This window comes from Anolis sagrei, chromosome 1 (assembly GCF_037176765.1).
Source record: "Anolis sagrei isolate rAnoSag1 chromosome 1, rAnoSag1.mat, whole genome shotgun sequence".
Taxonomy (NCBI): domain Eukaryota; kingdom Metazoa; phylum Chordata; class Lepidosauria; order Squamata; family Dactyloidae; genus Anolis; species Anolis sagrei.
Genome location: NC_090021.1, coordinates 234167304 through 234188943, shown reverse-complemented (window position 1 = coordinate 234188943; position 21640 = coordinate 234167304).

Below are 21640 nucleotides of genomic sequence, written 5' to 3'. Positions count from 1 at the left end.
GGCTTACATGAGGCCAAGCCCAATAACACATCAAAACAAAAGCAACAATACAAAGCAATATTATTTATTTATTTATTTATTTGCTTTACTTCTATACCGCATTTTTCAGCCTAGATTAGGCGACTCAATGCGGTTTACACAGTGCAAGTTATACAGTAATATACAGATTAAAAACACATCACACATTACAACAAAATCAACAATTATTATCAATTCCTAATCAATTCATAACGCCTCAATAGAACAAGATCCATTCTCATAATCCTTGTGCCATTCCTATGTTCAGTTTTACCGACTTCCTGTGTTCAGTTGTTCAGTTGCACTGATTAGCCAAACGCTTGCTCGTAGAGCCAAGTCTTGACCTTTCCCCGAAACGCCAGCAACGAGGGGGCCTGTCTGATGTCAACCGGTAGGGCATTCCATAGCCGAGGGGCCACCACCGAGAAGGCCCTGTCTCTCGTCCCTGCCAATCGTGCCTGTGATGCAGGCGGGACCGAGAGCAGGGCCTCCCCAGATGATCTTAATGTCCGCGCCGGTTCATAGGAGGAGATGCGTTCGGAGAGGTAAGAGGGGCCAGAACCATTTAGGGCTTTGTAGGCGCAATACAAAATAATATAAATCACATATAACAATAACACACAGGATTTAAAAGCCTATGGTCAGGTCAGATGTAATAAATTAAAATTTAAAAAATAACGCTGGGTATGACAAGATAGTATATATCTCATAGGAGGGTTTTAAAAAGGGGTACAGTCCAATGCAACCCAATGGTTAAAGTGCATTTGTAAGGACATATTGCTGGGAGTTATTCCCTTATTCCAGGAAGGCACACTGGAACAGCCACGTTTTCAGGCTCCTCTTAAAGACTGCCAATGTTGGGGCATACCTGATATCCTTTGGAAGTGAGTTCCAGAGTCGGGGGCCCACCACCGAGAAGGCCCTCTCCCTCATCCCCACCAATCGCGCCTGCGAGGGAGGCGGGAGCGCAAGCAGGGCGTCTCCAGATGATCAAAAAGATTGTGTGGGTTCATACACAGAAATGCGGTCACGTATCTGCTGGGGGTCTGTTTCCAAGGCGCTCAAGTCCCATTATATACAATGGTGTACTTAAGCCCCTTATATAAAATTACAAAGTCAATGTTTTTAAATTTATTTTAAAAAATATTTTCAAGCCATGGGGGGCAAAACGTAAGCATATATAATCAAAGTGCAGTGGCTGCCATTCATTAGTCAATCTCTCTCTCTCTCTCTCTCTCTATATATATATATACTCTGTTCATTTTGAGTGACATCATTTATTTATTTATTTATGACATTTATATGCCACCCTTCTCGCCCCGAAGGGGACTCAGAAGGGCTTACAAGATATATATTCATACAATATATTATATTATTAGCATAGTACAAGATCAATATTATATATTACAGATTAGGGGACAGATTAGGGATTCTGCTAGTGTACCGTCCACCTCGCTGCACTACAGTCTCCCTACCTGAGCTAGCGGGGGTAGTCTCGGACCTGGCATTGGAGTCCCAACGGCTGCTTGTGCTGGGGGACTTCAACGTCCACGCCGAGGCTGCCCTAACGGGAGCGGCTCAGGACTTCATGTCTACCATGGCGACCATGGGTCTGTCCCAACAAGTATCTGGCCCCACCCACAGTGCTGGACATACATTGGACTTGGTTTTCTGCCAGGGATGGGAGGAAGGTGGCGGTGTTGAGGAGTTATCCATCTCTCCGTTGCCATGGACCGACCACCACCTGGTCAGCTTTAGACTTGCTGCGCCCCCTAACCTCCGCAGAGGTGGAGGACCTATTAAACTGGTCCGCCCCAGGAGGCTTATGGATCCGGAAGGATTCCTGATGGCTCTTGGGGATTTCCCCGCCACCTCGGTTGGTGATCCTGTTGATGCCCTGGTCGCTCTCTGGAATGGGGAGATGACCAGGGCAATAGACACGATCGCTCCAGAACGTCCCCTCTCAAGTAGCCGAACTAAACCAGCTCCTTGGTTTACTGAGGAGCTGGCGGTGTTGAAGCGAAAGAAGAGGGAACTAGAGAGCGTGTGGCGTTCGGATCCGAGCGAGCCAAACCGAACACGGTTTGTGTCCTTTTTAAGGTCATATGCCGCGGCAATAAGAGCCGCAAAGAAAACTTTCTTCGCGGCCACTATTGCGTCTGCAAAGAACCGTCCGGCTGAACTGTTCCGAGTTGTCAGAGGCCTTTTAAAACCCACCATTCAGGATGGGTGCCCTGATGACGCGGCAGCTCGCTGTGAAGCTTTTGCTCGGTTCTTTACAGACAAAATCGCTTTGATCCGCTCTGGACTGGACACCATATTAACGGCAGTCTCTGAGGATGTAACACGAGCATCTGCTTGTCCGATTTTGATGGATTCATTTCAATTGGTTCAAACCGACGATGTGGACAAGGTGCTTGGAGGAATGAGAGCTACCACATGCATCCTAGACCCCTGCCCATCCTGGCTTCTAAAGGAGGCCAGAGGGGGATTGGCCGAGTGGGTTAAGGTGGTGGTTAATGCCTCCCTTCGGGAAGGCATTTTTCCAGCCAGCTTAAAGCAAGCTGTGATAAAACCGCTGTTGAAGAAACCATCACTGGACCCCACTCAATTGGTAAACTATCGGCCTGTTTCCAATCTTCCCTTTTTGGGCAAAGTCATGGAACGTGTGGTGGCCTCACAACTCCAGGCATTCTTGGTAGACACGGATTATCTAGACCCGGCACAGTCTGGCTTTAGGCCGGGACACGGTACCGAGACAGTCTTGGTCGCCTTAGTGGATGATCTCCGTCGGGAGCTCGACAGGGGGAGTGTGTCCCTGTTGGTGCTACTCGACCTCTCAGCGGCCTTCGATACCGTCGACCACGGTATCCTTCTGGGACGCCTCGCGGGAATGGGTCTCGGAGGTACTGCTCTGCAGTGGCTCCGGTCATTCCTCGAGGGTCGGTCTCAGAAGGTGTCACTGGGGGACTCCTGTTCTACCCCACAACCTTTGTTTTGTGGGGTTCCTCAGGGTTCAATACTGTCCCCCATGTTGTTTAACATCTACATGAAGCCGCTGGGCGAGATCATCCGGAGTTTCGGGGTGCGGTGTCATCTGTACGCAGATGATGTCCAGCTCTGTCACTCCTTCCCACCCGCTACTAAGGAGGCTGTCGAGGTCCTGAACCGGTGCTTGGCCGCTGTGACGGTCTGGATGGGGACGAACAAATTGAAATTGAATCCAGACAAGACAGAGGTACTCCTGGTCAGTCGCAGGGCCGAACAGGGTATAGGGTTACAGCCTGTGTTAGACGGGGTCGCACTCCCCCTGAAGACACAGGTTCGCAGTTTGGGTGTGATCCTGGACTCATCGCTGAGCCTGGATCCCCAGGTTTCGGCAGTGACCAGGGGAGCATTCGCACAGTTAAGACTCGTGCGCCAACTGCGACCGTACCTTGGGAAGTCTGACTTGGCCACGGTAGTCCACGCTCTGGTTACATCCCGCCTTGACTACTGCAACGCTCTCTACGTGGGGTTGCCTTTGAAGACGGCCCGGAAGCTCCAATTAGTCCAACGGGCGGCAGCCATGGTATTAACAGGAGCAGGGCGCAGGGAGCATACAACTCCTCTGCTGTACCAGCTCCACTGGCTACCGATTAGCTACCGAGCCCAATTCAAAGTGCTGGCTTTGACCTTTAAAGCCCTAAACGGTTCTGGCCCTACATACCTATCCGAACGTATCTCGGCCTATCAGCCCACCAGGACCCTAAGATCTTCAGGAGAAGCCCTTCTCTCCATCCCGCCTGCTTCACAAGTGCGGCTTGCGGGAACGAGAGATAGGGCCTTTTCTGTGGTGGCCCCCCGGCTTTGGAATGCCCTCCCTACTGAAATAAGATCAGCCACCTCGCTAGTGGCATTTCGGAAAAAACTGAAAACTTGGATGTTCGAGCAAGTTTTCAACTAATTCCGATGTGATGATGTTTTGATCATGGACTAGCAATCAAGGATAACGAATTGGATTACGACTTTAACTATGAGATGTTCCGGTCTGTATTGGTGGCCCAATACTATGTATGTATATGTATGTATTTTTATATTTTATTTTATATTTTTAAAGTGAATATTGTATTTTTAAATATGTTGTAAACCGCAATGAGTCGCCGCACAGGCTGAGATATTAGCGGTATACAAGTGTACTAAATAAATAAATAAATAAATAAATAAATAAATATATTGTTCTATACCATTATATTGTAATATTATTAGTAATATTACAAGTAATATAATACATATAATTATAATAAATTATTATTTGTAGTATTCTAGTGTATTACATTATAATATTATAAATATTATATGTATATACAATATATTACATTACATTACATGATTAGCATAGCATAGGAGACAAGGTGGAACTGTCCCCTGGCCCCCTCTCTCTTCACTCTGGCCCAGAGCAGCAGTTGGTGCTGGGGGGAGGACCCCTCAACTAATAACTCAAAAACTGCTGGACTAATTGCCAAATTTGTCCACAAGACACCTACTAACTCAAGAAGTGACCATCACTCAAAAACATTGATTTTGTCATTTGGCAGCTGTAGTTGCTGGGATTTATAGTTCATCTACAATCAAAGAGTATTCCAAACCCCACCAATGATAGAATTGGGCCAAACTTCTCACACAGAACCCCCATGACCAACAGAAAATACTGTGTTTTCTCATAATCTTTGGTGATCCTTCTGACCCCCCCATATGTCCCAACCCCCAGGTTGCGAAATGCTGCCTTAAGGCCATCCAGCCATAGATATAGATAGATAGATATGATTCACACATACACACATATATATGTGTATATGGCATATATAGTATCATAGATTTGGAAAGGACCCCTAAAGGAGGACAATGATATGGTGCATGTTCCAGAGTAGGCAAACCAGGCAATCTCCACATCAACACTGGCAAAGAAACAGCAAGAAATACTGTTTACTCACAAGCATAAAAAAAACTACCCATATTAGAAACCAACACTTTCTCATTACTTTATTTTCCAGATCACCAGACTGGGCCACATCAATATGGGCCACAGCAATATGTAACAGGCTAGTAACAACTTGTGATATTCTCAAGTTGTTGATGGTTGAATCTGTGGATGCAGACTCCACAGATGAGAGCTGACTGTAGAAAGGGAAGCAAAGTAAAGCTTTTGGTGGAATAGGGCCAAAAAATAGGGTTCCAAAAGTCATCGTTTGGACACAAGAACAAAGAAGTGAAGAAAATTGAAATCATGTACCTGAATTCTAGTTATAGTCCTGAGTAGAACTGGGTCTATTGAATCAAATGCTTTCATTTACATCCTGAGTCACCATTCAACAACTGGTCAACTGGCCATTCAGTCCAACCCGATTTTTTTCTGTTTCTAAAATGGAGTCTGAGATCTGAATAGTCTGCAGCCCTCCCACAACATAAAGTTAAGGAAAACTGAATACCAATACACACATATACAATACAGTAAGCAATCTGAATTATATACAAACAGATTTCTAGTGGAGGCTTGAAGAAGGTTGCTGTTGTTGTTTATTTGAAGGTTGCGAATTCCAACAATTTTACCAAGTGAGGATACATATTTTATTTATTTATTTTTGACATTTATATGCCGACCTTCTCACCCCAAAGGGGACTCAGAGCGGCTTACAAGTAATATACAATACAATAAATAAAATAAATACAATATCTTCCTGGGCCCCTCTTGAATGTATTGGCAGCCAGTGCAATTATTTTTAAACTGATGTTGCATGCTGTCATCTACAGCATGGTCCCAGAGTAGCAGTTGGTGTTGGGGGAGGGTCAAAGCACTCCTGACAGATGATCATCCAGCCTCAAATAAACCCTCATTCTTAGAATACATCAATACTGTAGAATTAATGCAGTTTGACACCAACTTAACTGCTTTGTGAAACTACAACTCCCAGGATTCCATAGCATTAAGCAACAGCAGTTAAAGTGGTGTCAACCTTCATTCATTCTACCATGTAGATGACAGCATGCAACATCAGTTTAAAAATAATTGCACTGGCTGCCAATACATTCAAGATATTTGTGATGACATTAAAAGCCCTAAATGGATTAGAAACTTAATATCCAAGGGAACGCCCCTCCTATATGTACCTGGGCAAGGTACATTTGATTCAATAGACCCAGTTCTACTCAGGACTATAACTAGAATTCAGGTACATGATTTCAATTTTCTTCACTTCTTTGTTCTTGTGTCCAAACGATGACTTTTGGAACCCTATTTTTTGGCCCTATTCCACCAAAAGCTTTACTTTTATTTATTTGTACTGAGGGTCTCTCCTCCATCTCCTAACATTGAGGTCAACACATTGTTTTGGGACATGGGGGAAGGCCTTCTCAGCCGTGGCATCCCAACTATGAAATGCTCTCCTCTTGGAGGCCCGTTTGGCACCAGTGCTTTTATCCAGGGATCCTCAGTGTTCGATTCCATATTTGTCACCACCAGTCGTAACAAGTGATGCAACAGTGTCAATTTTTCTTTTCCTTGATATAATTGTTTCCTTGGGATACAAAATGGATATTACGTCTTTAAGATGGGCACGTATAGTTATCACATCTGCTGCTGTTGTGTAGGCAGATAGTTTGTTTTTGTGTGTGTCAGGAGCGACTTGAAAAACTGCAAGTTGCTTCTGGTGTGAGAGAATTGGCTGTCTTCAAGGATGTTGCCCAGGGGATATCCAGATGTTTTACCATCCTGTGGGAGGCTTCTCTCATGTCCCTGCATGGGAAGTTGGAGCTGACAGATGGGAGCTCACCCTGTCTCATGGATTTGAACCACCAACCTTCAGGCAGCTAGTAACTGAAGGAGCGTAGGGGGCTCTGAGAGAGGTCTCTACCTCACAGTGTTCCCATGGCTCTCTTTGTGGCTCTGCCTGCCTTCTTTCCTTCCCAATGGTAAGGATCCCGGCGGCTGCACGTGAAGGATCCAGCCCACGGACCTTGGTTGATGACTGTTCACCAAAGCCTTTGGGCTCCATTAATGCAAAACAAAGACTGTTATTTATAGTTTTTAAAACTTTAGCATGTTTTTAAAATTATAAAGAATGATATCAGTTATATTAATATGTTTCTAACTTGTTTAAATGACTTTACGCTTTTTATGTTGCTTAACCTGTTTTGATGCTATTGTAAGCTGCCCTGACATCTCTTGATATAGAATGGGGTATAAATATTTATATAAACAAATATATAAATAAAATCTAGTCCTGTTACTCTAATATTGTCACTTCTCTTGATTTATTGTAAACATCTTTATCAGATGGAGACACCAGTTCAGTTTTGAAAGCTTCCATAATGCTTTTTTCCCCTCGTAGTCCAATAAAAGTCATTATTTTGTGGTGACTCAGTTTCACAACCCAGCTTTTAAATTACTTGAGGACAAGCTATCTAAGCTAAAGTTCAGCCCTTCCTAACTTGCAAAGGCCAACACCTGAAACTGTCACTATCTCATATATTTATGGGATTCCCCATATCTATTCTGTGATTTCATGACTTTTAAAATTTTAGTTTTCATATTTTAACAAGATTTCTAAACCTGGGCTGGGAACTCTTCGTTTTTCCAGAAGCTGGTGAACGTCAACGTCCAGTCATAGCTCTCCATTGACCAAGCAAGGTACAGTTGACGGGAACGGAAGATAAAAGCAATCCAATAAAATAGTTTGGCTCTGGAGAACATTTCTTGTCAAGAAGGCTCAAATGAGTCTTCCTGACACATCAATCATGTTTTGGGGGAAATCATTTCCTAATTTCATATGCTCGGAAAAGTAGACTTTTGGGGAACTGGTATTCCTGCAAATGCCTCTTGCATACATTTTTTTATGTAAACACTATTTCTCATGCATGCATTCACCCATCCCTGTGGATTACAGTAAGAGGCAGCCCCAAGCCATATTATTTATTTCATTTCTCATTAGAGAAGAAAAGAGAGAACTTCCTGCAGGGAAGCAGGGAATGGTTTTGCCAGGATACATAGCTCTTGGAGATGGAAGCTATTGCACACAGCATACGTCAGCAGCCAAACCTAAGACTCTGGGCATGTTGTTTCCTATTTTTTCATAAGCATAAAAGTCTCTTTAGCCAATCCAGTTAATCTCATCCAGACCAATGTTCATTTGCTGTTGGATTTATTAAAAGTACAAGTATGTTATATGTATTGTATTTCTAAAAGCAATAGGATGTTAAGGGGTAACAATAAAAAGACAATGAATAAGAGGTTGAAGAATATTTGTTGTAGTTGTGTGTTATACTATGTGTATGCAGGCAGTCCCCAAGATAGATAGGCATGTGCGCATGCACGCACACCTTTGGATGGCATAGGGAGGGGTTAACATCCCTGTGGTGTTTGCTTTACTGTTTGTGTCCCTGTTCAGAAGATTTCACCTCAGTTTCTTTCCGAGTGATAACTGGATTTTGGGAAAAAATGGCTTGTTGTGGAAAGAAGGATTGACGATAAAGAGTGAATTTCTCTTCCTTGGGTTAGATTTCTCTCACTTCCTGTTGTCTCACCCCCATTCTTAACTATGATTCGTTTGTAAATAAGATGTTTGCAACTTGGGGAGTGCCAGTATTAGTGTTGGTCTGTGTTATAAAAATCTATTTTATTTGTATGTATTTTTGAATAACAATATTAAAAGACCAATGTTCATCTGTACGTTTTTCAGTTTAATGTGTACTTTCCAGTCTTAAGGCTTGTGATGCAAGCTAGCAAGAACTGGCATGCAGAAAATTAACACTTTTGCTTAAAGTTCATTCGGGAACCTGCCCTGCCCTTGCCTTTTATCTTAGGTGCTGTAATTTACATGTCGTCATGTATAATTCTAATGTGCACCTGGACATGTTTCAATCAACAGGGAAATCAAATGGACAATATGAAAGAGATATGAAATTGTCAATACAGGCAGTCTCCAAGTTACGAACAAGATTGGTTCTGTAGGTTTGTCCTTAAGTTGAATTTGTTTGTAAATCGGAATAGGTACATTTTTAAGTGTAACCCCAGCCCCATATACACATGCACACACATATATATACACATACATACATAAACATATATACATACACACATATACATACAAACACATATATGCACATACATGCATGCTTTGGATAGCATAAGGAAGAGTTAACACCCCTGTGATATTTGTTTTGCTGTCTGTGTCCCTGTTCAGAAGATTTCACCTCACTGTGATAGTGGAATTTTGAAAAATTGGTTTTGTTGTGGAAACAGGGATTGGTGAAAAAGCTTCAGTGGAGACACCTTTTCCCCATGATAATTCTTACAGGCGTTAATTTCCTGCCTGAGAGATAGATTTCTTTCACTTTCTGTTGTCTGATTCTTAACTGTGAGCTTTTTGTAACGTCCCAGCCGCAAAACAGATTAAAATGTCAGGGTCAACATCATTCTATTTAGGTCATCCAATTTAGATGATACATTAGCCATTATCAAATGCCTGCTTGAATAGCTATGGGTTCAGCTCCCTCCGAAGATATTGAATTGTGGGGACTTGCCTGATCCCCCTGGGGAGGGTGTTCCAAAGCTGGAGGGGGCCACAACCGAAAAGGCCCTTTCCCTTGTCCCCACCAACTGTGCTTAGGACAGGGGTGAGACCGAGAGGAGCCCCCCCCCCTCCCGGCAGATCTCAAAGCCCGCACAGGTTCATGGTTGAGGGGGCCGATGCAGTCATGTAGATAGGCTGGACCCAAACCTTGTAGGGCTTTGTAGGTAATAATCAGCACTTTGAATTGGTACCAGAAACTTATAGGTAGCCAGTGGAGCTGCTTTAATGGAAGTGTGCTTCCTATAGCTGGCCCCAGTCCACAACGTGGCTGCCAATCTTTGTACTAGTTGTAATTTCTGGGCTGTCTTCAAAGGCAGCCCCATATAGAGTGCATTGCAGCTTCTCCATCTTCTGCTTCCACTTACTGTATGTTGCCTATCTGATTTCTATATGAAGCATCAGGTCCATGCATATAGTTATCTATTTACTTGCTTGAAGAATGTTATTGCAGTTAATAAATTGCTGGCTTCTCAAAATTCAGTCAGACACTCTCCTGCTTCACCTGTGATCATCAACATGTGCTGTTTTGGTGTGCGATCAATTTCCTTCTGGAGTCCAGAACAGAATCCTTCAATTTTTCCCTCATCAGCCTCTACAGTTGGAGCATAAACTTCATATTGGTAGGTTTTCCCTGAAGTCTTATTGATATCTAGTCAGAGTTTTCATTATATTCTCTGTTTGCTTTTGCTGCATATCTCCTTACTATTAATGTCACCCCACTGCTATATAGATTTATATTTCCTGAGTAAAATATTGTATTATCTGGTTCAAAATGTCTCATTCCCCAAGTATTTTAATAATTATATGTTCACTTTCTTGTTTACTATGTCTTGCTTCCCATGATTAATGCTTTCACATTCCCTGTTCCTATGTGTTGTACAATTTACTAACAGATGAACATCCATTCAGATTGCGTCCAGTTGTATCAGTAGCCACAGTGTTACTCATACTTCTCCTTTGACCTTCTCCAGTACTTTGTTGAATGCCTTCCAACCTTGAAGCCTCATCTTCCGACATCATCTCTTGTTTCAATTTGGACAATTTAATTATAGCATTTTTGTTGGTAGAAGGGTTTTACCACACCCCGTTCTACACAGTATTAACAAGTGTTAGCTATGATACCATTGCTATTATCTCTAAGGACCTGATCAGATATAAAACAGTATAATGCTTCCTGCATGCATCCCTTGGCTTTTGGAGATGGGATACATACAGCATAAGCGTACTATTGATCAGTCCCACATTTATTTTCCTTTCGTGTTAAGTAAAATAAGGTGTTAATAATTTAGTTACGTTCTGACTTTTATTAGAAATTGCCTTCTTGGTTCTTCTCCAGTATTCATCCATCTTGAGGTGACTAATAAATTGTCAACATAGAGTTGTCATAAGTTTTTCAGGCTGTATGGCCATGTTCCAGAAGCATTCTCTGTAGACTACTTCAGCCAGAGAAGCCAGCCATAGCAGCGCACCTGATGAACCAACCTGGACACAGTATATTATCTGAAAACACAAAAATGCTGGACCACTCTAACAATCACCATGTCAGGCTACACAGAGAAGCTATTGAAATCCACAAGCATGTGGACAATTTCAACAGAAAGGAAGAAACCATGACAATGAACAAAATCTGGCTACCAATATTTTAAAACTCTAAAATCATAACAGTAAATAAAGAACAACACTAAACCAGGGAAACTCCAGACAAAAAACAATCAGGGACAGCTAATCACCTCTCAGCAAAGGATTCCCCTAGGCAGTAAGAAACCACACATTGAAACTGCTAGGCCATTAAATGGCAAGCTAGGTGGCCAATTGAAACATTCACACCTAGCTCCAACAGACAAGAGTTCTTTCTTCCACCCTGGAAATTCCACAGATATATAAACCCCACTTACCTGGTTTCCAACAGATCTCACAACCTCTGAGAATGCCTGCCATAGAGGCAGGTAAAACGTCAGGAGAGAATGCTTCTGGAACATGGCCATACAGCCTGAAAAACGTACAACAACCTAGTGATTCTGGCCATGAAAGTCTTCGACAATATTGTTAACATATACTTTGAAATATATATTTTAAAATATATATGAATGAATTACAACATATTCCAATGAAAAATGGGTTTATCACACGAAGCAGGCAAATCTCAATGACAGCAGGACAACAGTGTCTTTGCCTTGGAAAACATTTATTTTGCAAAAACAAGTAGTCCACTAATGTTCTCCTTTGATAAAATAAATGTTTTCCAGGCTGCTTTCCAGAAAAGGCACAGTGGGAAGGGATAAATGCTCTGTGATAAGTCCAAGGTAAAAAAGTTGTTGTCTTGCTGGAATGTCTACCTGCCTACCTTGTGTGATAAACTCCTTTATTCCTTGTGGCCTGACTTGTGCACAGCCTGGGATTGTGAAGCGTGGGATCAACTTCCATGGCTCTTTGGAAGTTGGGAGAAGTTTGGGAAACCTTTGAAATGTAGCAGTTAGATACAGAACCATTGACCAATCTTTCACATATGAAAAGTTGGGAAATCCTTGGAAAGCCTTGAATGTACATACATGTATAACCACTTTTCATTGTATTAATTAATTCTGACTAATTGCGAGAATGTGAAATAAAAGTTCCCTAGAAATCTGTCTTTTCCAGTCTTATTTTTCCCAGACTTCTTATCTCCCATAAAATCATCTAAAAAAAGAATTGCTCCAAGATTTTGGTTGCTACTCACACCCGCCCTTGTTCAATTTTATTTCCTAGGAACTATTTATGTGTTGCTCCATCTTTTTAGCTATATGGGTAAATGATTCAAGAGCATCTGTGACATGTTTGATTTAATATTTTTCTATCCACAACATTAATTAATTCGCCCATCATTTCCTTTCCCTCTGGGCTATTTCTAAGATTGTACTTTTACTCATACAGGATGTAATCTCTTGTGCAACATCTCTGTAGGCCTCTCTCCAGCTATAATCCAATCATGCCCTTGGTATAGCTATTGCATATTCTAGACATCTGTTTAATTTGCATTGACAAATTTTAAGAAATCTCTTTCTTTCAGCAATTCCTTTCTCCTTATTGGTGTTTTCCTCCCAATGCCACATGTTTCAGTTATGAACATTTGTTACTTTTGCATTAATCATTGGGTGTTTATCTGTTGGCTAGGTTTGAGTTTTCACATTTGACAGAATACCCACAACTTAGTGTTCATGACTGCTTCATTTTTAACTCTTTCGTTTTTAATTCAGTATTACATAAAACAAAGGAAAAATCCTCAAGGGTTGAAGCAAAGTGCCATCTAATCCAGGAGTTCTCAGTTCTTTCACCTTCAAGATGCATTTAACTCTCAGAGTTGCTAACCATAAGGTGAGGCTTCAAGGAGCTCAGTGCAATCCATTCTCCAGCTCAGGGGTTCTCAAACTGTTTCGGTTGCGGAGTCCTTTTTGAAGAATTTTTTTTTGTGGAGCCCCAAGAAGTCTTTATATATTATATTATATATAATGTATATTTATCAGGTACTGGCAAACTTTTGGACACAGGGGTTGCATTGCATTTTAAAATCTGACAGACAGCTGGGCCAACCTTTTGCACTTATTGGGAATGGAGAGAAAATTGCGGAGCACTCCTTTAATTGAAGGGGAAATGCTGGAGGAAAATGGGGTGAGTGTCATATAAGAGCGTTGGATAAGACGGACTGTTGAATAAGTGAAGGTCGGATAAGTGAGACTCTACTGTATTTGCATCCTGCCTTTCTCACCCTAAAAGGTGACTCAGGGTGGCCTCATAGCAGGCAGCGATTTGATGCCAATACATATAAATATAAAAATAAACAAATACAATTAAAACTATACATTAAACATTAATTATTAAAACATCAATTAAAATCACATAATCCAGAACATAGACCAAGGTCTGTCCAATTGTCAATTCAATTAGTCTGTTATCCTTATTGCAGTATTCACTGGTTGAATGCTTGGCCCCACAGCCAGGCATATAGCCGGGGGGGGGGGCTTGGGGGGCTTCATCCCCCCCCCCCCCGAAATTATCATGGGGTTCGCGAAAAGGCCTTACTGGTGCATTATTTAAACTGTTATGTTTATTCATATCATGATCTGATCACCATACTCAATATATCCCATATGCATGAGGGTATTGGGATAACGATACAAAAGGTTTGCTAGGGTAGACCCTCTTTCACTCAGACTCAGGCCCCCCCTGAAACAAACTCAGCCCCCCCTCCCCCGAATTGAAATCCTGGCTACGGGCCTGCCCACAGCCATAGAATCTTCCTGTTTGTTGGGATATCTTCTTCTGGCAATCCAGTAATTTCAGAACATTCTGTGTCAGGTTCATATGAATAATTTTCATCACTGTCTTCCTGGTCATCTTGTTCTGTCCCTGTCTCTCCCCAGTCTGAATCATATCTTGATCGTACCCTGTAGACATTGTAATCGGAGTGCATGCACACATGAGTACTTTGAAAGTTATTCTAATCTTTCTGAGCTTCCATTTGTATCTTCACAGTGGGTGCCAACAGAATGTGTGGCTTCAGTAATTGCAATGTTATCACCAGTTATTAATTTCCACGATATTTCTGCTGCTTCAGCTCCACCCGAGATCTTTTTCTGCTCTGAAGATGGAACTTCAGGCTCTATTTCTGCCTTATTCCTGGTAAAGGTTTCACCCGCATTCTGGCTTCTGGGCCCACCTATTGATTCTGGCTTAGTGGTTTCACAGGTGTCAACAAAATCACAGCAGGTACCCTTCTTTTGTATTCCAGTTGTGTTTACATCAGGTATTTTATTTATTACATTTTATTTTCATGGTGTTTAATCCTGTAGCGTTACAAAGAACATAGTTCCATTTGTCATTCATTATCACATGTTGTTCTTTCTTGCCTTTTCTCCCCAAAATAATTCATTTTGGGATTTTGAGAGAGAAATGTCAATGCTTCATAAGGATTATTCCCCCCACCCTCCCTTTTTTATGACTGATTCTGACGTTAACGAATCCTGATGGAGCTGACAGGAATTCCTCTGTGTCGTGGGAAGAGCTCAGTCATAAATCGTATCCTCAATGGATTTAAAATGTCTTAAAATGGGGGTAGGGGCATAAGATAAGGTCTCCCCAGTCACCATGACTTCAAAATATGGTTCCTATTTCAGTAAAACCGGTAATGTCCTGCTGGTTTATACAAGGAGTTATATAAGAAAGTATTGCGTTGCTCAACTTTATTTTTTAACAAGCTATGCTTTCCCTATAGCCCTGAAGGGTTATATAGCATCCTCTCCAGTTTCTCAACATCCTTTTGAATATGTGATCATCAGAACTGGATTCAGTTGGCTCCACTGCAGCTCTGCATAAGTGCTTACGTGATTCCAATAACTTCCTTGCGTTGGAAACCCCCATGTTGTTCTGAAGATGATGAGTGAGCATCTCAGTCTCTCCAAGAATGCTAATCTTTGTCACAATCTGGCTCTGCCTCTGATGGGGGACCCTTCATGGAGTGTTCTGCCCTCTCCTGCCCCACCCAAGGTGTCCAATGAGTTCATTCTGCTTTCTTCAGAGCTTCGTTTCCCACATCCTGCCCATTCACAGAAATATTATGAAGCTTTTCCTGGGAAGCTAGAGTGATGTCAGAGTAGGGGCGTGATCACAAGAACAGGTGAGATATAAAGACCCTGGAAGGCAGAAGCCAGACAACTAACTTCTAGCAGGATGAAGCTGGGTGAGTAGAAACTACTGGAGAGATCTGTACTATCCTTCCTAGATGTTTCCCTAGTCGAGAGTGTAAAGAGATGAACTGACTGGGTAATAAAAAGTATCTGAAAGATGGGGATGGAGGAAATAAGTATTGGAATAGGTTTAGAAAAAGTCAGTGTAGACCCCCTCAGCTGATTTTGTAGCTCCCTAGCCCCCAGAATCCCTGGATCACCCCTTTTTGTCTTCAAATGTTAGACTGGCCCTCTGGGTGTAATGATCCATCTTTTTTAAAAAATTGCACCAAGCCCAGAGGTTTGACAGTTAAAATTACTGATTTTCAAAACCAGATGTGGGCACTTGGCTATTTCCCACTTTGTCTTAATTTTTTGGCAGTCTTCACAGTCTGTTGATTCCTAGGCTTCCAAGATCTGAAAGTTGGTATAGAGACTTACCAGACTTGTACATGCTTGGCTGAATGTTTCATTGTTGTTGCTATTGTTCTAGCAACAACAATGAAACAATCATGACTTTCATTCTGCATTCTTGGTGGAGTGCAACTTAGGGAAGTCTTCTTGGATAAAACGTTAGCAAGGAAAAAGCTTAGTAGTGAGCTTCTTGCATACAGAGTTGTTATCATCAACACCATCCAAGTTCCCCACACAACTGTGACACTGAACAGTACTGAAAAAACAATCCAGATTCTTGTTTAGGTATCTGAATGAAAACTGAGCTGTTTTGCTAGTTTTTTTTTTTTTTTTGAGAAGTTACTCATGATTTCCTGGATTGTTCTGTTGCAGTTCAAGAGTTTTCTTTGAGCCTTGGAGGCATGCTTAACTCGCCTATAAACAAAGGGCAAGTGTCTTTACCATCTTTTGACTTGTCCTGTGATGAGTCAAGCATAAAGATGCCTTAGGGTTGCTAGCATGTCAACAAGGCCACGTGTGCATAGAACAGCAGGTAGGTATGCATAGTTGCTGGATTTGGGGTGTTTTTTTTGTTTGTTTTTTGCAAGTTAGGGCTGATACTTCTAGGACTTATTATTTTGCTTTGTTTTTTTCCCCTTTTGGTCCTTTCATAACTCATCTGCTCAGTAAAAACAAGGAAATGGGTGATGCTCCCTGGCAGGCATGTAGCCAAGAAAGGGGGGGGGGGGCGCTTGGGGGGCTTCATCCCCCCCCCCTGAAATTATCATGGGGTTCGCGAAAAGGCCTTACTGGTGCATTATTTAAACTGTTATGTTTATTCATATCATGATCTGATCACCCTACTCAATATATCCCATATGCATGGGGGTATTGGGGTAACGATACAAAAGGTTTGCTAGGGTAGACCCTCTTTCACTCGGACTCAGCCCCCCCGAAACAAACTCAGCCCCCCCCCCCCCCCCGAATCGAAATCCTGGCTACGGGCCTGCTCCCTGGTATGGAGCTAGGAATGTGTCAGTATACCATCTTGCCCAGCAAAAAGATGGTACCCATGCATTATTGCAGGAGCTGTGGATTTGGAGTACCAAATCCAGGCTGATAAAGGGCCCTTCCACACAGCCCTAAATCCCAGGATATCAAGACAGAAAACCCCACAATAACTGTTCGGATTTCCTGCCTTGGTATTCTGGGATATAGGGCTGCGTGGAAGTGCCTCTAGAGAAGAGAGGCTGGAGAATTTGATTAGTAAGATATAGCTCATGGTCCTTTCAGCAGAGCTTAGAAAGTCACCTGTAATGTGAAAAACCCTACAATAATGCCAAGTTGAAGCTGTCTGTAACTAAGTACAGGTGGGATCATTTTCTGTCTCATTGTTTAGTTATGGTTGGTTTCCCTCATATCAATTTATCTTTCCTCCACCCATGAAATAAATTAAATGCCTTGCATTTCAAGAGCATAGTCCAAGTTGGAAATTGACTGAAGCTAGATATGGATCTACTGATGGATCCCAAGTGATTTTCAATGAATGAATCAATGCTCCTGTCTTCCAGCTTTTTAACAACAACAGCAATAATACAATTCTCTTATTCCTCCATCCCCATTGAATTATAATACTGTGATACATAAAGCTTAGGGATAAGCAGGGTTGGAATTTTTAAATGAAAAAACCATGAACCTGATTAAGTTCTGGCAGTTAAATAAATAAATAAATACTCCAATACAACACTTCTTAATTCTGTATCTTTTATATGATATTCCAGTTGATGGATCTTATTGTTCAAGTAGAGAACAAAGCAGATCCTTCACACTTGAAGTTATTCCATCCCTGTTCTCACTCAGAACCTTGGAAAGCTACTTCTGGGAGTGCAATTTTCCCAACATTTGTACAAAAACTTAAGCTACATCATTATTGGTTGGGAGATTATATGGGCATTAGTCTCAAAAAGTAACTTCAGTGTTGGCCTCATAATTTTTCCACACTGGAATAGTGGAGAATGTAGAATTTTGTGTCGAGGTTGGGAAGGGTATTTTTGGGGACCACAGCTGCCAGAAGTCCCTGACCAACATGGCCATCTTGGCTGAGGAATTTCAGTGGTTGCAATCCAGAAAAGGTAGCTTTCTTAATGCTGGCTTTATGGAATATCAAGTGTCTATAAGTTGCTACAGGCCAGGAGGTGTCAGCTAATAAAAGGTGAGGGAATCCTTCTTGGAGACTGCATCAGTTACTGGCAGCATCACCTTGCCTTGAACCCGACAATAACCTTGACCTTTCCCAACTATTCAATCTTATCTGTTCCTCCTTCAAGTTGCTTTTCCTTCTCACTTGTTGTGGGGAAGTCCCTCTAGGTCTGTTTGTGCTCTGAGGCATTAAGAAGCAAAGCAGCAGAGTACATTTCCCTCTTGACAAATATTTTCTGCGGGGGAAGTGGGGTCTCTCTCACTCTGCCTGAAGAACATGCAGTTGAGCTTACAGTCATGTTGCCTGTTTTATTATTTACTCTATATCTGCCGTCGCCCAGAGTCTCTTGGGTTTGCATTTTATAATGCTATTTATCAGACATACTCATTGTTAGCTTCATAATTTTAGGAATGGTACAATTCAAGAAGCTGCCCCCTTTGCTCTCCTCCTCCCTTTTGTGGTTGCATCTCTGCATTGTGGTGTGAGATTCATTTTGGGGGCCTGGCCCCCAAAATGGGGTGGATTTTTAGGGGGTGAAATCAGCCAGTATTTTAAGCTGGATAATGAAGGGGATATGTGCCAAGTTTGGTCCAGATCCATTAATCTATGTAGGAGCCTTTGTGGAATATACACACATACAAATATACATACATACGTATTATATATATATATATGAAAAAGTTATATATATGCTTATATCTATAAGTTTTTGTTTTATTTCATCTGTTTTTACTGTGCACGGCTTCAGAATTTTGAAAAGAAAAAGCAGTTTTAAAACATTCCCAAATTAATAAATACGACTGGTTTTTAGTAAATTGTTAAATGTGTTTCATTGGTTTTAGTTATTATTTCTAATATTCATTTGGTTATATCGGTGTTTATCCCCAATTGCTTTTTAATTTAAAAAATTAAACACTGTGCTTACTAATTAGCTAGGAGCCCCCGGTGATGCAATGCATTAAACCCTTGTGCCAGCAGCACTGAAGACCGACAGGTCGGAGGTTCGAACTCAGGGAGAGTGTGGATGAGCTCCCTCTGTTAACTTGAGTTCCCCATGCGGGGACATGAGAGAAGCCCCCTACAAGGATGGTAAAACATCAAAACATCCAGACATCCCTTGGGCAACATCCTTGCAGATAGCCAATTCTATCACACAAGAACCGACTTGCGGTTTCTCAAGTCGCTCCTGCCATGGAAAAAATAATTAGATAATAAAAGAAAAAAATGTTATTGTTATTTTTATTATTTTAATTTCTTGGTTTTATTGTATTGCCGTACTGCTAAAATTAAGATGTAAGTTGGTCAAAACAAACTTTTCCTGTTGATTTCAATGGGTGTAGTTTCAGCAGGACTGGATGCCACCCATTGTCTAGAGAGGGTTTCTATTTGAGTTCATGGTTTCCATTAAAAATGACCAGGTCTATTTTCTTATAAAGTTGCTGCTGTTACTGTTTTTTTTCTGAGTACTGATTACTACTGGGAAGTTTTTGCTTTGTATTCTTCCGAGCGCTGTTTTCACAAGAAGTGTTTTGCAACAGACTGAATGATGCAAAAAACAATAAAACCCTAATCATCTACAGAATATTCAAAACCAGCATTTTTCAACCTCTAATTTTATAGGGAAAAGCCAGTGCAAAGATAGTTGCACTGATCTGTGTGAAAAGAAATAATCTAAACTCAAAGCTGGGAATCTTCATAAAGAATAATTCTGATTGAATCGAATGGAGATCACCCCCACCCCCCCCCCCCCTGGAAATATATCGAGCCTTGCCTTGCTTGGTTAGCGTTTGGGACCTTCAACAGAGCCATATAACTCAGAATATCAAGGCAGATAATCCACAATATCTGCTTTGAACTGGGTTATCTGAGTCCACACTATATAACCCATTTCAAAGCAGATAATGTATGATTTTGTACAGCTGTGTGTAAGGGGCCTTTACCTTAATTGGAATCATCTCCTTTTCTTTCAGGACAGCACAGATTCCTGCCCCTAATGTCCATGATGACTGTGCTTTGGACTTTAGGCCATGGGTTCCCTAATGACCCTGGGCCCACATGTATTGAGGAAGTGCCCAATACGTCTGCCATCATCGGTCGGTTGAAGAAGAGCCTGAGGGATTTGTATAAGTCCTTTGTGGTACGTAGGAGAATTGTCTTTCTCTCGCTTTCCTCTTCCAGGGAAAGATGCTTTTTAGATAACAACATTTTGAGAAAGTTGATTTTAGACTGTAACTCCTACCACTGGCTAGTGAATTCTGGGCATTATTGTCTGAAAGCATTTCTGAAGCTCTCCCAGAAATTGTGCTTCCTGTGTGACCAAAACAAATGTTCATGCTCCATTGCGTGATGTGAACTCTCAGCCATGCAATCTGCAAACTGCGTGCAATCATTTGGTAAGCCCCCCCCCATCCCCCAATTCTTCTTTATTCAGGGAATCAATATTTTCCTCCTTTTAAAGATAAATCAGTATTTCTGCTTAAAACATATAATGTATTGCCTTGTATTTCAGTCTTTTAATTTGTTCATTAGAGTTCCCAATCAAAACAATTCTAGATTGAGCTGAGTTTTTGTTCTATCAAAATATTGCATCAATGTCTGGATCATTTCCCAATATTGCTTTGCCTTTTCACTAGTGTATCACATAGGGAGGGTAAATTATCTTATCACTGGCCCTTTGTGCCTAAAAGTGCCTTTAAGCCTCCATAAGGCCCCTTCTACGCTGCCATATAAAATCCACCTAATCTGCTTTGAACTGGATTATCTGGCTGTGTAGACTCATACAATCCAGTTCAAAGCAGATAAAATGGATTATCTGATTTGATAATCTTGATTATATGGGAATGTAAAAGGGGCCTAAGAAGTGGGGTTAGGAGAAACGAGTGGTTATGATTCCCCAAATGTTGTGGAATTGCAATTCCCAATATCCTTCATATTTGGCCATGTTGGCCAGGGCTGGTGGAACTAAATGACAATTACTTTCACAGGGCCACACAAACTATCTAGTTCTTTCCTTTCCTTCTCTAATTCAAAATCTACGGCGCATTGGCTTTCTGAGCATTTGGTTTTCTCTGTATTTTTCAGGATGGGGGTTATGGAGGCAGAGAACTGAGAGGACCTGTGTGTATACTGAGCAGTCCTGGCATCAGGCATCAATCTATAGATCTGGTAAGGAGGCATTTGGTGGGATGCGAGACATCTCTTCGCAGAAAGGCAGCCATGGTTGGATGGAATAGATATTGATTATGTCAATTGCTCTGAGGAATTAAGGACTCCTAGCATCCCTCATCATTCTGTATTCTGGCTTGGTTTTCAGGGAACCATTCCCTGCTTTGGGCTATCCAAAATATTCAAATGTTCTCCAGACCTTTAATATAGGGAAAAAAGGTAAAGGTTTTCCCCTGACATTAAGTTCAATCGTGTCAGATTCTGGGGGGTTGGTGCTCATCTCCATTTCTAAACCGAAGAGCCAGCATTGTCCATAGACACCTCCAAGGTCATGTGGCCAGCATGACTTCATGACTTCATGCTTCCCGTTTTCTCCCTCTGGGAGAACCTATTGATCTACTTACATTTGCATGTTTTTGAACTGCTAGGTTAGCAGAAGCTGGGGCTAACAGCTCGAGCTCACCCCGTTCCCTAGATTCGAACCGGTGACCTTTTGGTCAGCACGTTCAGGAGCTCAGTGGTTTAACCCACTGCGCCTCCGGGGGCACTTTGGCTCT